We start from the raw sequence: 20,494 nt of genomic DNA, 5'->3' as shown, positions 1-20,494 counted from the left end.
GTAATGTGGGAGTCGAGTTCTCAATTCACAGCACAATATGACTACTGTTTTCTTCGATGTGTTCCCATCTTATTCACCACCTAGCACTGCTGTGCTTTAAAATTAAAATCCAGGCGTTTATCTTCTCGCAGACAAAATAGTGGTGAAAGTTATTACTCATTCTTACTGCCTTTGTACGTTTAGGATTTTAAAAATATCATCTTTCAAAATACTGAATATGATTGAGACATTCCATATCATCAGAGCGCGATAAGCGAGCTGTTTCAATTCAGACCGCTCCCTCTGCTCAATGTCTTCTTGATAAAAGCAAAGGCAGAGCCGCTGTTACAAAGACTTTACATAGTTATCCACTTTTTTTTTTTGAAAATTAGGGAAGCATTTGAGAAGGTGTTTTGGGTGAAGCTAAGTGAATGATATCTACAAGAATGGTATCTGGAAGAGCGCACTTGTTCTCGCGAATCCAACCGGGTTAGAGAGCGCACAGAGCGGATACACAAGCAGAGCGTACCGCTTGGAGCTTATGCTTCCGTTTTGGCAGACTAAATTGGCATTTTACAGCCAAAATAAGAACGGTTTATTGATTACATTTCTTTAATAACAAACAAAGACGGAAATACATTAGGTTACACTTAAAATAATAAATATTTTAATTTTTCTGTTTGTATTTGACTTTTATTGTATATATGTAGCAAAAACATGTACTTACTGGAATTCCGAGTATACACTGCCTTATTGTGAAAAAGCAAAAAAAAACTAATTTTTAATTATCTGGACGCTATGTGACATGCTACACTTCTGAAAAGGTTGCAGTTGAGCACGAGCACTAAAAGATTTCTCTGCTTCAACAACTTGTCTGTACAATGAGGCACGCACTGCGAGCAATCCTGGGCTCTTGTCAATCAAACAGTGTAAACAAGACTCCCATTGGCTGGCGTCATGCCAGATTCCTGTCAATCAAACTGTGTAAACAAGCCTCTGATTGGCTGGCGGCCAGTCCGCACCGGGCTGCATGAAAAGCAATTAGGGCGCGGCGACGGTTTCGGGGCGCCCCTTGCTAAGAGTTGAAGGAGAGAGGTATAAAGGGAAGTGACGGTTTCGCGGCGGCCTCTAAAGAGACCCAATGGCCCTAGAGCAGAAAAGGGGAAGAGTGAAAGAGTGGAGTTGTAGTGCAGGAGGAAGGTGATCTTTACAGAGAAATACTGAGAGGGGAGGGGGGAGCAATTACATGGAAAAAAAGTGGAAACGTAAGGAAGCAGAATTGCAGAACAGAGAGGGAACCATAGTGATAAGCAACGTGGAAGAAAAGGGCAGAATGTGACAGAACAATTACAAGACAAAAAGTGGTGCTTGAAAGGAAACAGGAAGAGCGAAGTAGCAGACTTTTCCAACACCAGGAAGGAGGCACAAAGATTACTGCGTCAGAATGAAATGACCAGAGAAGCAACAAAGGGATTGAATAGAAGAACACTTTGAAGTAATTTAACATATGTAAGGGTGAGTGTCAGAAAGATAAAAGAGGGATAAATAAATATGACCAAAGGGGAGATTGATTTCAGAGTTTACTGCTGCAACTTGAATGGAGAGGAAGAAAATATAATTCGAAAGGAAGGAAAAAATATGAGATGTGAACAAGTTGGAAGAACAAGCAGTTGCACACGATAAGGTGAAGAAATTCAATACAAGATGTGTGGCGCGAAGAGGAAGTTTGGAAAGCAATGTGCATGCAGAAAGCAATGTGCATGCAGAAAGCACATGGTGTGTGTTAGCATCCGCGTGGACTTCATTCTTCTGTGCAAGAGTTTCAAACAAAAAGGAAGACAATTCCAGGTGGGCTTTAAAAATGTTTATTTTTCTAATTCTGTTTCTGTGCTGTCATTCCTCCCCCGGCCTTCTGAAGTAATACTTGTTCATTTTAATATATATGGATGTAAACCTGTGCATCTGTTTGGTTCTCTCACTCGCCCTTTTTATAGCTTGTAATCCTCTCCTTTTTGCCTTCTCGCTCTCTCTCTCTCTCTCTCTCTCTCACTTTACACCAACAGTGCACAGAGGAGCCCTGTTGAAGCCTGGAGGACCAGTGGATAGGATAATTAATGCAAAATGACTGATGGCTGTTGAAGAAGGCAAGTCCTGCAAAGAGGATTGTGCGTGATCAATGAAGCATCACTGACTGACAGTTTCCTTCGATCTTACACCCAGATCCAACTACCGGAACGAGGATTTGTCACCAGAGGCCGGAGGCTACTCTATACATGCTTGCAATGCAAGGCAAAACGCAAAATAAGAGAAACAGGACACTTCTTAAAAAACGTAATTTTATATAAAAAGAGAACACAGGAGGAAACGCGAGGTGTAAAAAGTAGTGTTCAGTTCAATCTGAGAGCATGGACATAAGTTCTTGCAGATATTGTGTCTTGTATTTAATGTGTAGATTTTATAAACTTTTCAGTATATCGTGCACAAGGGTTTGCATAAGCACCCGTTTTTGTTAGTCTTGTATAAATTGACTCCACGGGTCTGAACTACAGAGATTAATACGCATTAAACGTGTTAAAATCTACAGTGCCAAGATCTCGTTTTCTCCTGCCATAAATTGTCAATTTTAGGCCGGTTTCTTGAATTCAGAACCAACCAACCAGTGATCTCTGGGCTTTGGATCTGATTCGGAAGCGTGACCGTCAGAAACCAGCTTAATGCAATAAAATGACAATACGTTTCAGAGGGAAATAGCGTCCTTTTTTTTTAAATGACAGAAATTCAAAAGGCAAGGCAGCGGCCAGCTCTCTGGCTGTATGATTTCAAGATCGGTTGTAAAAGAGCCTCGGAAAGAGGGAGACTTACTTTAATCCACCTAGCTTTGAGCGAATGTGAGAAATCTCTCTAATAGGGTACTGCATCTGGGTTGCATTATAAGCTGTTGAGGTCACCCTCGTAAATGAGAGAAGCTATTGGCACGGCTGCTTCATTACGATGCATTTTATTGAAGAAAAACGTAAAAGTAAACGGAGCTCGAAAACACTGAAAAGCAGTCTACAGCCAGTTCAATCCGCGTGCTTTTTTTTGTTTTCTTTAATCGTGAGTTTTTTTAAAAAGGAATTTTCAGAGACATAATGTGTACAGATCACGTTTCGAAAGTGGTGCATTTTTGGAGTGGGGGGCGGGGAGATCTGATTTTAGCTTTAATAAGTTGGAACCTACCGATAGCCATAAAGAGTACTTTTAAACATCAATTAAGAGAAAGTGTTCCAAAGGTAAACCAGATGTCTGTTCGTACTTAGTATTAAAATTCTAAGCGACTGTAACGGCAAATCAAAGAAACACATAAAAACTGAAATACCTCATAAGGTCAGACATTTCCTTCTTTAGGCTCGAAGAGCTTTTATCAAAAAAAAATTAAAAAGTACAATTTGCACAATGGGCCCTTTATTGTACGATGGCGCTCTCACACGGTATCGTAAAGTTACTAACGTAATCGCACCAAGGAAACTTGCCAAAATGATTGAAAATAAAGATAGCAATCCCCTTTTACGGCTGCAAAACCTTTCTTTTAGCGTCTGTGAAACCACTTTGTATTAAACTTTTCCTTATTTTAGAGATGAATCTGTAATTGTGCGACAATTTACTAAAACGGTGGAGGTTTTATCGTTTAACAGGAATCCAGCAAAATTCTGGTAGTTCCTTTCAAATTGAGTGCTTAACAAGGGGGAAAAAAGGCAGACGTGCAATGAGATCAAATTATGCACGACTGAATCAATTCCTTTTAAAAAGTAGATTGATCTAGTTAACCTTCCTGCTGCTAAAGTTCATTTTCTCTCCAGTTTTCTTCATACGACATGTTTCCACATTTAAGAACACAGCACATGTGGAGGCGATTTTTTAAAAATTGCAAACACCGATGAACATTGTGTGATTCCTTTACCAGTATCTTCCCCTGGACATGGGTATCTTTGCTGGTTGATTTTTATGGTTAGGGGTGTCTTATTGAATTCTATGTTTGAATGTGGTAAAGGATCCACCACGTACACTGCGTGACCGTCTTGCTGCTTGAAAGCACAAAGTAAAGGGAGTTCAGTACAAGATGAACTGGACGGCCGCGAGCTTTCAAATCAACTCGAGGAGGTGAGATACCTTCTCCAGTAAATTCTGGGCCATTTTCACACACACACACACACACACATATATATAATGCGGTTAACAATTTCTATTCCTTTGCCTTATATTTGTATTAATCCCATGGAAAATTAAACTCCCTCATCTGATATTCCCAGTCAGAACTCGCACCTTTGTCGCTAAGTTTCATTATTGAGTATGTTTACTTTCAGTCGCATAGGGTGTGTTTTATCACAGATAGCTTGCAACAAAAGTTTTATTTGTGCTTTAAGTCCAGTAGTGTAAAATAGTTCTAAATCCCCCAAGTTCTAGCAATCAGGTTTGTCACACATTTGTGTTTGCAGATGCAATTGCTACTAGCTTGATCAAGGATTTTTTCAGCTCTTCATTACAGATTCTAATGATATATTAAATGCGGATAACAACAGGGTAGCGTAGGACATTCGAATGCGTGGCTACCATTTACGTTTGGTGAATATTCTGCAGATTTTTACTGGATTTGGCATTTTCTGATTAAACCCTTCCATGCTGGATCATTTATGAGAGGAATCATGTTTAACAAATGTGTGCGAGCTGGAATAAAATTCAGCTACAGATAAACGCTTTAAAATTTTAACTTATTCATGGGTAATTAATTTAAATATTGTTTTACAATTGTGCAACAATTGAAGGCTTTATTTCTGACGATCTGTCCGTTTTGAATATTTAAATAGACTTTAGTCAATCCCCTTTTTTTGCTGACCGTACTTTGTTTTCTGTAACAGAGCGATGAGAGTCCCTTTCACTTTAATAGTCGCTACTTTTAAAATTGGAGGGGAGTAAACTTGACCGTTCATAATGCAAAGTTGGCCAAAGGGTTATTGCTTAAGCGAAAAGCGTTTTATGACTTATCACAGAAGTTAATTATCAATTTATTATTCAACAACATGACGAAAACACAATCGATGCTCAATCTGTAAGGTGGTTATTAGCAATCGCTATCTGCTGATGAATTTATGCATTGTAATAAATTTAATTACCGATCTAAATAAATGTTATACATTGTATGCAGATGGTCATTTTAATATTGTATTGGGTTATCCGCGTTTTTACTTCCACGCCGGAGGCTGCTGGGGCGTTTCTCAGAAGCAGCAGTGAATCGTCAGGCATCCCCTGAGATTGTAAGAACTACATTCGGTTCGAATTGCAGCCGAAGCCGGTCGGCTGGTGATCGCTGGATCCTTTCAGTGGTTTTCTCTGAAAGATTCAGGCGAGGCTCAAATTTCAAGAACCGATATTTGATGGAAGGAGACGAAGTGACTGTGTGTATTTGTCAATATAAAATGTCCAAGTTATTCTACCCCACCCCTATACACGGACATTGACAATCAACACCACCTTACTTATATCTGTTGAAGTCTTCAAAAATCTACTTGAAACGTATTTTAAACTATAACCCTCCTCCCGCCAGCTCTCCTGGATTGATACCTCCCGGGCAATTGTAAAATCACTTGATGGGGGGTTCAGTTCATTTTAGGAATCTCACACCCATCAGACGCTGAAACTCCGTGACAGGGTGTAAATCTGCAGAGCGGACGGTAACCTTAATTTGCCGGGCGCCGAACTGCGTGAATGTACTTTCGGTTTCAGATCTTATCAATCGGAAGACGTGGAGGCTGCGGCTAGAAATCTGCAATTTATCAAAGTAAAACGCCTTTATTTTGTACAGTAAATCGGAGCACGAGAAAGAGAAATAGAAAGGGGATAGAGACAGAAAAGGGACAGGAGAAAAAAATCTACAGCAGACAAGAAAAAGCCAAGAGACATTGAAGCCATTTAAGCAGGAGAAGCTGGGGACTAGGCGGAGGGCCAGTACCCACTCCGTTTCTTTATACTGAAAGGGCAAAGGATTTTTTTATATTGTATCCAACGTGATGTGACACAGCTAAAGCGAGGGAAAGTGTAGCGTGTGTTAAGGGGGCTGCGACTAGTGGGAGACGGTGCATCTTCGGAACTAATATTTATCTGAGTGAAAACTCACTCCACTGCAAAGATAGTAATACGCTCTAACTTCTTTCTCCTGGAGTGAAGATTTAAAAAGTCAACGATATACACAATTTGCTCTCCCTCTCTCGCTATGTGTGTGTGTGTGTGTGTGTGTGTGCATTCATGTCTATGCAATAAACGCTTGCACATATTGAAACATTAAACAAAGAGCAACATTTTTGCAACTCCGAGCTCAGTGTCTCAGCTCATGTGCTGTGTTGAGGTAATAGATCGTTACATTTCACAATTCCTGGGGACAGTGCTGATGGGCCGGAGGTTCTTTTATTGTCATCTATTTTAAAGAGACAAAAATGCTTTGCCATATTGGATCACGGACATGAAGTGAATTGCAAAGCAGCGAATGCAAAATGGCACAAATGGCAACCCCTGTTTACAATCGAATAACACTCTGATTTACAATATAAGTAGATCCTCGTGATGTTTGATCGCACACAGCGACCCTGTAAGCTTGACAGCGTTTGTTTGTGGAGTTCCAGGCTGATCCCAGAGTTGGCTGGGCGCTGCAGACTCACTGTCCGCTCTGACTGTACTCCGAGCCAGCTACCCGAGGGAGAATTCACCAAGATCACAGCGACACGGCAGAACTCCTAGAATAAAATCTGAAAATACACACACGCACGCTCGTACAGACTCGGCACTCTCTTTCCCTCAAACACACAAATACCTCGATACCAATGTTAAACCCTGAGCCCGACGTGTATTTTATATAATCTGTAACAACAGTATGCTGGGAAACCCCTGCACGTATTGCAATGATCATGGTGAAACCGCTCACACAAATTGTACTTCTATGCGTGTATTCAATGGTAAACTGGCTCAATTGATTACATTTCCAGCGGTGGGTAGTCCCGATCCTGTCTCATACAGATGGCAATGCCGCCTTTTTATTATTTCCCCACATAGGCGCTAAAAAAGATTCAACCTCTATTGCCCAGCAAGCTTTTTGTTTTGTTTAAGCGTGTTTTTCTCCTGTATTTTAAGGAGATAATTAGCAACCTAGCCTTAGTCAGTGGAATACAATAAGATGATAGTTGATTATACCCAACCCCCATCACAAACAGTTCCCCAACCACGGGGTTCCTCTTTCAAACTCCTTTTTATTCCTCCTCTTTTGTTGTTTAAAGACACAATAAGCAATAAAATAAATAAGTGAAAAGCGTAAAGTTGTTCTGCTTTTACAACCCGACCCCCCCCCCCCCCCCTTTCCCGTAATATGCCTATAATCAAGATTGGGTTTTATTCATCAATGTTAACCTTAAAATAGGACTCAGCAGATAGAGAGGGGATTACAGCGTTCTGCATGATTTCACTTCCTCCATGCCAACCGACCGACTATCTGTTCATCGCCAAAGAAAATACTCGAATTTCTGCTATAATTTGATTAAAAAACAAAAGACGTTTGAGGTTCTAAATGTACTGCAACCTAAAAGAGTTTAATCTATTTGCTTTAAGCCTGCAAAACAAGATCTAATTGGCAATGTATTTGTAATCCTGCAACTGAAGCCTTGTCAGCTTTTTACACTTAAAAAAAATAGGATATACCAAAAAGGGAATGAGTGACATTGCGGAAAAGAACGGTACCGGCTGACAACTATGGATAGAAACTGAGCAAAAAAAAACCATGCTGCTGGTCTTGCCATAAATGTGACCTAATTGCGTGAATTGCATTAACTACATTTTCGTCGGCATCTGATTTTTTTTTATAAATCATCAGGCATTTTGTTGTGGACCAATTTATTACACGTTCATTTTGCCTTGATTCCCAATGCAGCAACACGTCCCGCCCGTAATGGAAACGCGAGGAACAATAATTAAAATATATATATATATATATATATCACCGGCGAAATAATCCTTTCAAACTAGCACTACTAACCCATGAATAAATGAAAATTAGCACATTTACTTCAGATTTCCACCAACTAACATCTGGCACGTCTTTTCAGGTACAAACTAAACCACTGCTCTCGGAATTTGAAGTTTAAATTAAGTAATAACGGCACTTATCACATTCCGAAGCAAAGATAAGGGGCTCCGTCATTCTCGCTCACACCATACTTCTAAAATTTCCAACGGAAACGAAAATAAACCAACTATGTATGAAATATGTAATTTACTTCAAAATCCAGTGCCAAATTGCACATTTCTTTTTCTAGATTTCCAGGTAATCTAAAACCCATATTTTGTCTCTTTCATCACGGTTTCAACTGCGTGTGCATTTTGCACTATAGATTGGTCGCTTTGAATTGGAAATAAGAAGTTATTTCCAATTATAAAATGAATCAGTAAGCTCACATTCCTTTGCAGACTAAAAGGCGAGCCCATTGCAAGTCGTGTAATGTTAAGCTTATATTGCTTGTTATTTAGGAGACTTGTGTGGTCAAATGATTTCAGAGCATCTTATCATTTAAACGGCGTTCAGATGTTTTATATATAGTGGCCCGTTTCATCCCTGCTTTTTTTTTTCTCGCGCCCATACATTGTGTTTATTTATAAACCGCCGACGGAGGAAAAACCCCAAGAAAAAAAAGGAACATACCGAGACGACGCAGGCGGCAGATGGAGAATGTTTCCTAGAGATACCCCCGTTGTAATTATCTGGCCGGTTTGTATTTTGTCCCGGGTTGACTCTGTTTTGCTGATGGATGGTGTTCAAGTAGAATTCTACCTGTCTCCATACAGTATGAGAGGGAATGAACTCGGTCAAACAGATGCGCTCTGCGCTGCCACTCTGCTCTCAAATTTATGGCTAGCTGACGTGCCTCTTCTCCCACAATGGAGCCGCTTGACATTAACCATAAAATTGATGAGAGAGAAGCGAAATCTAATCTCTTTTCCAGATCCTCTCCGCTTTTCCTCAGTTCTAGTATCCCACTTTGGCCAGGCAGCCCGCTCCCTTTGTCTCAAACACCAGCGCTTCCGCCACTATATTTTTGCTGTTGTTGTTGGGTTTTTTTTGTTGGTGGGGGTGGGTGAGTGGAGAATTTTTTTTTAAATTCCTAATTATGTGATCCGAAAAGAAACTGCAATTTCCTAAACTTCCTAAACTCGGCCATTGTTGGGTTCACAATATATCGAACTGTGATAAAAAAGCACGACACTCTCCAACTGAAGCAGGAACTAGTCACCCTCCCCCAACACTGGGGCCTTTTCAAGAAAAGAAACCACACGTTTAAAGAAATTAACACACACCAAGGATTACTCTGGTTCTGGTTTACTTTCTAAAGCTCATCTGTTTACTCTGCTGATTTCATGTTGATTATATTCCGCCATAGCAATCCTTCCCGCATTGATCTAGTTGGGACTAACTGAGCCCTGCGCGCTATTTCAACCATTCTCCCTCTGATTCCCCGCCCAGGACGAGAACTCCCAGGCAGGATTTTATTGTCCTGAACTTTCTGCCGAGGTCATAGCCCTGGGAAAAGAGTGACGTCGTTCTGGGACCCCCTGGAGTGACGTCACGCTGCTGCTGATGCATGGCGTCATCTAGGTGATGTCATCAAGCATTGAAATTTCAGAACATAGGGAGGAAATTCAAGCTAGCCTGAACATTTAAACCATACCCTTATTTAAGGAAAAAACATTTTACAGGAAAGTTCCTTACAGCTCTATATAGTGGCTTCATCATTGAGTAGATATATATTTCGTTTTAAAGCATACCTTCATTTTTTGTTGGTTTATTGATTATTCACATTAATATCGATTATAGTTTATTTCCCCTATCTCCTTCATCAGCCTAGAAATGCTACTTTCAATTTTCAAGGTCCTGAGATGTTTGGAACACAGTGCATGGCATTGTCCTGGGAGCTGGATCAGAATACATCCCAGTGCATTTTATGAATTTTCACCTGTCACAATGTTGAGGCCAATTGTTCTGAACATGGCTAGGTGTAGCGAAAATCCCAATCTTGGGGAAATTATGCTGCAAATAGACTGCTTAATGTATACAACTGTCAGTCAGTGTCTACAGTGAGTACAGAGAGAGATAGGGTGCTGGTATTATTAGACCTCAGAACTCTCAGCCTATCTAGACTTGGGAACTGGCGACTTCAATTTGGATGAGACCCAATGGTATTTATAAAATATTAAAAAAACATGAATATCTTTTACAGTACTAAGAATGCTCTAGGATAAGGCCTTTATTAGTGTCTTCTTGAAATTATCCTTTAAATGCTATAATTTTCATAGCTAACCATAAACATTTTTTATTTTTAATTGCTAACATATTGATTCCTCATATAACTTTTTCTCAAAAGAAAACAAATCAATTGAACAGTTATTCTCTTATGGTGAATTTGCCTACCCATTCTGAAATAATATTTTCTCTCGATCAATCTTTCTATTTGATTGTTTGCTTTGTGTTTGCAGAATGTGATATTCCAATCCTATTCATTAGCAATTCACAAAGACACAATAAGTTAATTTTTCCAGCTTTACTATCACTCACAAATCAAAATTATGTAAGAAACTACTATGATTATTTAATTCTTTGTAGTAGTCATTAAACTATCACATTGTAGTAATAAGAAAAACAAATGACCCTGGAACTTTTAAAATTCTTTGATTATGTCTATGCAGCCTTAAGCTCTCAGTTAATTTCTTTTTGTCTGAAAGTCCCATTTTTCTGTCATTCGTTGACAGTTTGAGTGAATAGCAACAGAAATAACTTTTCATGTCATCTGTTTACAAGTATTTGGTAGGTTAAATCAGTCACAGTTCTGTTAAGAACTTTGAACAATAAATAACATTTTTTTTTTAAGTCTGGGATATATCATTGGTAGAACATAGACCACAATTACAGCTTTTTGCATTAGCTCTTACTCAGGCATGATGTTAATGTTGCACTTAATTTAACCACGGAATAAAAGATCATACTGTACCTGTATGAAATATTATTATTTTTACGGTCCGCAAAGGTATTACTGAGTCTCTCCCCAGTTTGGCCAAGTGGTACAGACAGCCATCAAAGCAGCAGTTCTCCTTTGCCTTCTAAGTAGATTAGTGCTTTCTTGTCATTGAACACCAATCCTACCAAATTCACAGATCATCCTTGCCAGTGTCTAGATACCAAATTGATGGCTATCAGCATGGAGATCATCCAACAGCATCAATGTCTGGATACTGTGTGACTATTGCAGGAAGACTATTTAAGGGCAGCAGCCATATGTAACCAAATGATTGTAAACAGCAGTGTTACTGGCACTGTACGATGTTTACACAACAGGTCTTTATTTTGTATGTGGTCTTTCCACAACATTGCCAAGATATATCATATGCACTATAGCTCAAACTGAGACCGCGACAAAGCAATGAAAGCAATATATTGGCAGTTGCTATGTGAGATGACAGTACAGGCATTTTGGTTAAGATTTGAACAACATGGTACTGTGGTACTGGAAAAGTGTTTCCAGAAGGCATTCCGCTCTAGGTGCAAATTAAATGCACTAGTGAGTTTTCTTGCGTATGTCATTTTTGTCTGACAGCAGATTTCTCAGATAGGTAAGCTTCCCCTCAAATAATACTTTGTTGTTCAAAATTCTTATTTCAGTGGTTCTATTGGCACACCACAAGAAAAACTGTCTGAAACACTACGTGACAGTTTTGCCAAGTAGGTAAATTTTCTAAACATGTTTAAAAAATAAATAAGAGGCACTCTTTTGTCAGTACTCTCTATAGTAATTAAGAAGGAGGATCCTATTGAGTGACTTGGTGATTCAGCACATGTTGCACCACAGATGGTAAGTTTCAAATTCATAAATGGGATTTCCCACTTGATGAGTTTTCCTGTGACAATTGTCCAGTGTGGGATGTTACAAAGCAGAGGCCAGGAATTACATGTTTGGAGAGAGAGGGATAATAAATGATCCAGTTACCATGGGCTACTTTTGAATTTCTTCCAGTGGCAGGCTATGCAATAATAAGAAAAAAACTTTGTGCCTTTAATATCCTCAGGACATCTTTAAGCACTTTGCAGCTAATAAATTCATTTGAAATGTAGTAGCCAATTTGCACACAGCAAAGTCCTGCAAACTGACCAATTACTCTATTTCATTGGTGTTGATTAAGGGAAGAGTATTGCATAGGACTTGTGGAGAACTCTGCTGCTCTTCAAGTCATGCCATGGGAATTTTTATATCTGAAGAGCCAGACAGGACCTCTGTTTAACATTTCATCTGAAAGATGGCAATTCTGACAACACAGCACTCTCTCCATACTGCACTGAAGTGCTAGTTTAGATTGTGCACTCAATGGGGCTTAAAATCATGAGTTTCCGACAGAGATGAGAGTGCTTCCAACTGAGCCAAGCCAACATATTAGCAGAGGCCTGGGAGCAGGAAGCAGTACCTTTACTCACTAGGCCACTGGGGGAGCTCATTCAGTGCCTTCTTAGTAGGAATCAGTGGAGAAATGGGATGCATTACTTGGTTTCAAGATACATTAAAGGCACTGTTTTCATAATCAAGAAATTCTTCTTTTGCAATTCAGAAATTCTGTTTACACACCACAGTCAGCATCATTAAATGCTGCTGATGTACACTACTAAAAAAATTCCAAAGTAGGATCTCCATGTTACATCTTTATGTTGTACAAATTGTATGAAAATCACACTTTATCTGCCATCTTTGATTCTACTAAACAAAGACAATTGCCAAATTAACAGTTTAAACTTGGAACATAATTATAGTTACTCCCCTATCCCTGCGTTTAAACTGAATCCTGGAAGGGATATTACAGGAACTACCAATTGATTATTTGGTCAAGGAACAAACTACTCAAAGAACATTTTGTCCTATAATAATGATTTTAACAATTTCTTTATGATCTTGTTTATGAAGCTTATAAATAAGGAAACAATTGGATGGACCTATTGGTAATAAAACGTAGACAATCCCAGACCAGTTGACATGCACTGTCCTCCTCACTAACATCTGGAACTGGTGTCCAATTTGGGAGACTAGTTAAACAATACATAGCCATACTTGCAGAATCATATCTATCAGTCAACATCCCAGATTCCTCCATCACCATTCCTGAGTGTGCCCTCACCCACCAGAAATGGGGACATGGTGGTTTGCTAGACATTGAGAGTTGGACTGGAATCAAATTAACCATAGAACCATAAAAAAATGATGGCACAGAAGGAGGTCATTTAGCCCATCGTGAATGCGCTGTCTGAAAAATCTAGCTGCCCAATCTAATCCCACCTTCCAGCACCTGGTCTGTAGCCTTGCGGGTTACAGCATTCAGGTGCATGTCCAGGTACCTTTTAAAAGAGTAGAGGGGTCCTGCCTCCACCACCATTCCTGGCAGTGAATTCCAGATACCCACCACCCTCTGGGTGAAAAGGTTTTTCCTCATGTTCCCTCTAATCCTTCTACCAATCACCTTAAATCTGTGCCCCCTGGTAATTGACCTCTCTGCCAGGGGAAGTAGGTCCTTCCTATCTACTCTATCTAGGCCCCTCATAATTTTGTACACCTCAATTAAGTCACCCCTCAGCCTCCTCTGCTCTAAGGAAAACAACCCTGGCCTATCCAATCTTTCCTCATAGCTGCAACTTTCAAGCTCTGACAACATTCTTGTAAATCTCCTCTGTATTCTCTCCAGAGCAATTATGACCTTCCTGTAATGTGGTGACCAGAACTGTACACAATACTCCAGCTGTGGCCTAACCAACATTTTATACCGTTCCAGCATTACATCCCTGTTTTTGTATTCTATACTTTGGCCAATAAAAGAAAGCATTCTATATGCCTTCTTCATCACTCTATCTACCTTTCCTGCCACCTTCAGGGACCTGTGGACATGCACACCAAGGTCTCTCACTTCTTCTACCCCTCTCAATATCCTCCCGTTTATTTTGTATTTCTTGCTATGTTTGCCCTCCCCAAATGCATTACCTCACACTTCTCCTGATTGAACTCCATTTGCCACTTTTCTGCCACTCAACTAATCCATTGATATCTTTCACTATCAACTACACGGCCAATTTTTGTGTCATCAGCAAATTTCCCGATCAAGCCTCCCACACTTTAAGTCCAAATCATTAATATATACCACAAACAGCAAGGAACCCAACACTGAGCCCTGTGGAACACCACTGGAAGCTGCTTTCCATTCACAAAAACATCCACTGACTATTACCCTTTATTTTCTGTCACTGAGCCAATTTTGGATCCAACCTGCCACATTCCCCTATATCCCATGGGCTTTCATTTTTCTGACCAGTCTGCCATGCAGGACCTTGTCAAATGCCTTACTAAAATCCGTGTAAAGCACATCCACTGTACTACCCTCATGAATCCTCCTTGTTGCTTCCTCAAAAAACTCAATCAAGTTAGTAAGACATGACCTTCCCTTAACAAATCCATGCTGATTATCCCTGATTAATCCATGCCTATCTAAGTGGCAGTTTATCCTGTCTCTCAGAATTGATTCTAATAATGTACCCACCACCGAGGTCAGACTGACTGGCCTATAATTATTGGCCTATCCCTCGCACCCTTTTTAAACAATGGTACAACATTCACAGACCTCCAATTCTCTGGCACCTCGCCCATATCCTGTGAGGATTTGAAGATGATCCTCAGTGCTTCTGCTATTTCCTCCCTGGCTTCCTTTAACAACCTGGGATGCAATCCATCCAGCCCTGGTGATTTATCCACTTTCAAGGATGTCAGACCCTCTAGTACTTCCTCTCTCATTATGCTTATTGTATCAAATATTTCACACTCCTCCTCTTTTACAACAATGTCTGCATCATCCCTCTCCTTTGTGAAGATAGAGACAAAAACTCATTAAGAACCCTGCCCACATCTTCTGCATCCATGCATAAGTTCTTTTGTACGTCTCTGATAGGCTCTACCCTTTCCTTAGTTATCCTCTTGCTCTTAATGTACTAATAAAACATCTTTGGGTTTTCCTTGATTTTCCCTGCCAATAATTTTTCAAGTCCTCTCTTTGCTCTTCTGATTTCCATTTTTACTTCACCCCTGCACTTTCTATACTCCTCTAGGTTTTCTAAAGTATTAAATTTTTTGTGATCGTCATAAGCTTTCTTTTTCTGCTTTATCTTACCCTGTGTGCTTCTAGATTACCAGGGGGCTCTGGATTTACCCGTACCAACCTTTATCTTTGTGGGGACATGCCTACACTGTGCCTGTAGAACCTTGCTTTTGAATGCCTCCCATTGGTTTGCCACTGATTTTCCTTCAAGTAGCTGTATCCAGTCCACTTTCGCCAGCCTCGTAAGATTTGCCTTCCCCAATTTAAAACTTTTACTCTGGTTTTATGAAGCAGGTTAGTGAACCAGCTGATTGCCTTTCTTGGTTATTTTTCTGCTACTAGCCCACAAATCACCAGATTTATTTCTTACAATTTGCCATGGTGGATTTGGAACAGAGGACCAATGGGTTGCTGTCAGTATAATTACCGAATATCATATGGTATCATATACTTTTCTTAAGTGTGAATTAATATGGCCACAGATTTTTTTGGGAGGTTCCACTACACTCCCAGCATAACTCTAGAAGGAGTCCAGCAGAAAACATAGGGGCATACAGTGCTTACCCAAGCTTAGGCATAGGTTGAAAAGGCCAAACCTTAGTATGGATGAAGCACTCCTGGACTTTAAACAGAATAGAGCTTCCCCTACTTCTCCTAGTAGGGTTAGCTTACCATTGGGCCACTAGCTCGCAGCATCATCTGGAAGACAGTGAGAAGCATTCGAGCCCTCAGTAACAGTTTATTTCTTTAAATCTTATCAATGAGCTGACTATTTGGTTAATCATTAACAGGGTCATGAAGTACTGCAGTACTGGGGATCGATCCAGGGAGTGGGTCTGACTGCATGGCTCCGTGGAAAGCCGGCACAGATGTGTTGGGCCGAATGGCCTCTTTCTATGTCGTAAATGACTCTATGACTCCTGCTTAGCTCAGATTGCCAAGTTTGCCACAGAGGATCCACTCAGTTCCAATCTCCCATTATCAAGCATATCACTTTGGAAGCAATGGGACTCTAAAGGGTCCCCACACCAAAAAATAATTACTAATTAGTCTTTGGACAACTGATAAATGAACATTTGAGCCCTGTTCAAGGACCACAAATAACTGATTCACCAATATGAACTTTTCCAAAGTCCAGGCTACCTATTCTTGTGGGTTTTCTGAGCCAGATTGACAATTTATTTTGAATTATGAGTTTTGGGCTTTAGATCCACGTCTAAAGAATGTAGGTTGAAACTGCTTAAAATTCATTTCACTTTAGGACCCTTAAGGCTGGCAGAGAGATGACACTTTTATCAGTTGCTGTGTATTCAAATTCAAGTCCCATTCGTAAATGAACAGTGAGTGGGTTATCTACTTGGTAGCACTGCTATAACGTATTGACATTTTTGTAAAACTTAGGTAACCAGGATCAACATCTTGCTTCTGAAAAAAGTATGTTCTTCATCAGCGTCAACGAAAGGCCAATAAAGTTTCAGGAATATGCAGCTTGTAAACTACTGATTTCTAAAAATGGGATTTCATCAGTGACAGCAAAATGGTGCCAGCTAATCACAACACACCTGAAATAATGATCCTTTAACACTTTTCGAGCAGCTAATGAACCACTTAACCACTGCGATCCAGATGAGAAGTGTGAAATTATTGGCAAAAATGTCTAAATTCCATCAGGAAAATTCTGATTTAAGGACAAGGTTCTGGAAGTGCTAGACAGCAAAGTAATGCAGTAATGCATAAATATTCGGCGGGAAAGAATTGCCACAACAAGACATGACAGGCAGGGTCAGTAATTGGGTACATTTGCATCTTAACCACCTGTGAATTATGGAGCAGATAACCAGCCCACAGTAGAACTCACCCAATATTCATTGCATTTATTTCAGAATACTGCCTGTGCACTGAAGATGAAAATTTAGACCAATATGTTTGCAACACAGAGGACCTGGCAGAATTATGAAAGAGGAGCTACAAATATGAGTGCAAGGGCAAGCCTTATGTGGTACTGTAAAGTAGCAACAAAGGACACACATGCACAAAGGACACATGTGCACAAAATTTTTGTTTGTAGATGATAGATGCAAAAACAATGTCCTGACATTGGAGAAATGTTAGGAAGACTGTAACAAGTTCGGTAATACAAGTGAAAATCGCAGGGTTATGCAAATAACAATATATGTCAGGTTGGGAAAGAAAATGGAGTGCAGGAAAGAAATTCTTCAGCTAAATCACTATTTTTCAAACACCCTGATTTCTAGACAAAAAGTACCATATCATAGGAGGTCACAATGTCCAACTGGTTTTGAACCCCCATACCTTAAGGAACACACTTAATCAGCAGAAACAATAACTCATTTATTCAGGAAGGAGAGTTTAGAAGTCACTGCCACTGTAGAGATTGGAAGCGAGGACAGCACAAGTACCATATTGATAATATATTCTATGATTTGCACAACATGTTAAATCATTGTGTCCATGAACACCAATTGTGAAAAGCACATAATGGTGTTTGCAATGACATAAGAGTACCCAACTGGATAAGGGCACTTATGTACTCATAATGCACCATCTCTCATACCAATGATATGGCCCTCACCCCACTTAAAACAGGCAACAGCACAGATACACAGTGCAGGAGATCTAGATACTGATGAACAGGAAGCACTGAGCGAGGCAATGAACATTAGTGAAGAAGGGATAGCAATAGTAGTTGCTGATGCGATATCAATTGCTACGGAGTAGAGGTCCAGCATCGCAAGTGCCCCTACTCAGTTCTATCAGTAAGCACAGCTTAGTGGGCCTGCTTGCAAATAAAAACTGGAACAACATCCAGATTGCTTCCTTACACATAATTAAGTGATATAGTTATTCTCAGTAGAAAAATCCAACACTCAAACATTCACTGCCATCCCCAACATAAGTGATGCATGTGAGCTTTGGCTTTTGCATTGCAGTCTGCAATTTATTTGCAATGGAGGCATTATTTATGCAAGTAATGAATACAGGATGAGCATTCAATGAGAAATACTTTTATTTCTCATGAATGCTCCAACTGTTGCTACGAATACTTTGGCATACAAACTCGAATAGACATAGAAACATAGAAAATAGGAGCAGGAGTAGGCCATTTGGCCGTTCGAGCCTGCTCTGCCATTCATTATGATCATGGCTGATCATCCAACTCAGTAACCTGTTCCCACTTTCACCCCATACCCTTCTATCCCTTTAGACCCAAGAGCTATATCTAACTCCTTTTTGAAAACATTCAATGTTTTGGCCTCAACTGCTTTCGGTGGTAGCGAATTCCACAGGCTCACCACTCTCTGGGTGAAGAAATTTCTCCTCATCTCAGTCCTGAAAGGTTTACCCCATATCCTTAGACTATGACCCCTGGTTCTGGACTCCCCCACCATCAGGAACATCCTTCCTGCATCTACCCTGTCAAGTCCTGTTAGAATTTTATAGGTTTCTATGAGATCCCCCCTCACTCTTCTGAACTCCAGCGAATATAATCCTAACTGACTCAATCTCTCCTCATATGTCAGTCCTGCCATCCCAGGAATCAGTCTGGTAAACCTTCACTGCACTCCCTCTATAGCAAGAACATCCTTCTTCAGATAAGGAGACCAAAACTGCACACAATATTCCAGGTGTGGCCTCACCAAGGCCCTGTATAATTGCAGCAAGACATCCCTGCTCCTGTACTCGAATCCTCTCGCTATGAAGGCCAACATACCATTTGCCTTTTTTACCGCCTGTTGCACCTGCCTGCTTACCTTCAGCGACTGGTGTACGAGAACACCCAGGTCTCACTGCATATTCCCCTCTCTCAGTTTATAGCCATTTAGATAATAATCTGCCTTCCTGTTTTTGCTGCCAAAGTGGATAACCTCACATTTATCACCATTATACTGCATCTGCCATGCATTAGCCCACTCACACAACTTGTCCAAATCACCCTGAAGCCTCTCTGCATCCTCCTCACAACTCACCCTCTCACCCAGTTTTGTGTCATCTGCAAATTTGGAGATATTACATTTAGTTCCCGCACCTAAATCATTAATATTTATTGTGAATAGCTGGGGTCCTAGCACCGATCCCTGTGGTACCCCACTAGTCACTGCCTGCCATTGGGAAAAAGACCCATTTATCCCTACTCTTTGTTTTCTGTCCGCCAACTAATTTTCTATCCATCGCAATATACTACTCCCAATCCCATGCGCTTTAATTTTACATGCTAATCTCTTAGGTGGGACTTTGTTGAAAGTCTTCTGAAAGTCCAAATAAACCTCATCTACTGGCTCCCTCTCATCAACTCTACTAGTTGCATCCTCGAAGAATTCTAGTAGATTTGGCAAGCATGATTTCCCTTTTGTAAACCCATGCTGACTCTGCCCGATTCTACCACTGTTCTCTATGTGCTCTGCTATAAAATCTTTGATCATGAACTCTAGAATTTTCCCCACTACCGACGTCAGGCTGACTGGTCTATAATTCCCAGCTTTCTCTGTACCTCCCTTTTTGAATAGTGGGGTTACATTAGCTACTCTCCAATCTATAGGAACTGTTCCAGAGTCTATAGAATCTTGGAAGATGACCACGAATGCATCCACTATTTCTAGGGCCACTTCCTTAAGTACTCTGGAATGCATACCATCAGGCCCTAGGGATTTATCGGCCTTCAATCCCATCAATTTCCCCAACACCATTTCTCTGCTAATACTGATTTCTTTCAGTTCCTCTCTCTCACTAAGCTCTGTGTTCCCCAACATTTCTGGTATGATATTTGTGTCCTCCTTTGTGAAGACAGAACCAAAGTATGCATTTAGTTGGTCAGCCATTTCTTTATTCCCCATAATAAATTCCCCTGTTTCTGACTGGAAGGGACCTACACTTGTCTTCACCAATATTTTTCTCTTCACATACCGATAGAAACATTTACAGTCAGTGACCATCTTCAACTCACTTGGAGAATTGCTTTGGGCAACCAAATGAATGTCCACTGTTCTATGCTCACACGTACGTGACATATATGGATTAGCATAGAAGCAGTCTCTTGCCATTTGGAAATAAAGCGAGAAAATACTGGAAAAGACACAGCAATTCCATCAGCATCTAAAAAGAGAAAAGCTTAATAATATTTTTGTCTGTTGACCCTTTCTCAGAACTGTTTTATTCTCATTTCAGATACCAATGGATCAACAATTTCACTTTCATTTTAGATTTCCAAGTTTCCAAGCACTCAAGGATGACAGCAAGGATGGTCCTGACCACTGATGTAGGTTCATCAAGGTGAGTCATAGATACAGGTGGAGAGCCTTCTGTATTCTTTGTA

At 40.3% G+C, this 20,494-nt stretch overlaps 1 protein-coding gene and 1 long non-coding RNA gene across 7 annotated transcripts in view; one reads left to right on the top strand and one right to left on the bottom strand.

Annotated features, from left to right (window-relative positions):
• The window catches only part of bahcc1b (BAH domain and coiled-coil containing 1b), a 476,710-nt gene that overhangs the window by 252,349 nt on the left and 203,867 nt on the right, over nucleotides 1-20,494 (bottom strand). For 3 of the 6 annotated variants that reach the window (XM_068058203.1, XM_068058208.1, XM_068058209.1), the window contains exon 1: nucleotides 707-864. The exons of 2 other annotated variants lie outside the window; for them this stretch is intronic. The gene's annotated coding sequence lies outside the window, so the exon portion shown is untranslated. Of the gene's footprint in view, nucleotides 1-706; nucleotides 865-8,695; nucleotides 9,504-20,494 lie in introns of those variants that run through there. One more of the 6 variants, XM_068058205.1, reaches the window with a different exon arrangement.
• The window catches only part of LOC137384331 (uncharacterized), a 28,613-nt gene that overhangs the window by 1,322 nt on the left and 6,797 nt on the right, over nucleotides 1-20,494 (top strand). Inside the window, exon 2 of the long non-coding RNA XR_010977572.1 lies at nucleotides 20,347-20,451. This is a non-coding gene — a long non-coding RNA (uncharacterized lncRNA). The remainder of the gene's footprint in view (nucleotides 1-20,346; nucleotides 20,452-20,494) is intronic.

This window comes from Heterodontus francisci, chromosome 26 (genome assembly GCF_036365525.1).
Source record: "Heterodontus francisci isolate sHetFra1 chromosome 26, sHetFra1.hap1, whole genome shotgun sequence".
NCBI lineage: Eukaryota > Metazoa > Chordata > Chondrichthyes > Heterodontiformes > Heterodontidae > Heterodontus > Heterodontus francisci.
This window is presented reverse-complemented; position numbering and strand designations above follow the sequence as displayed.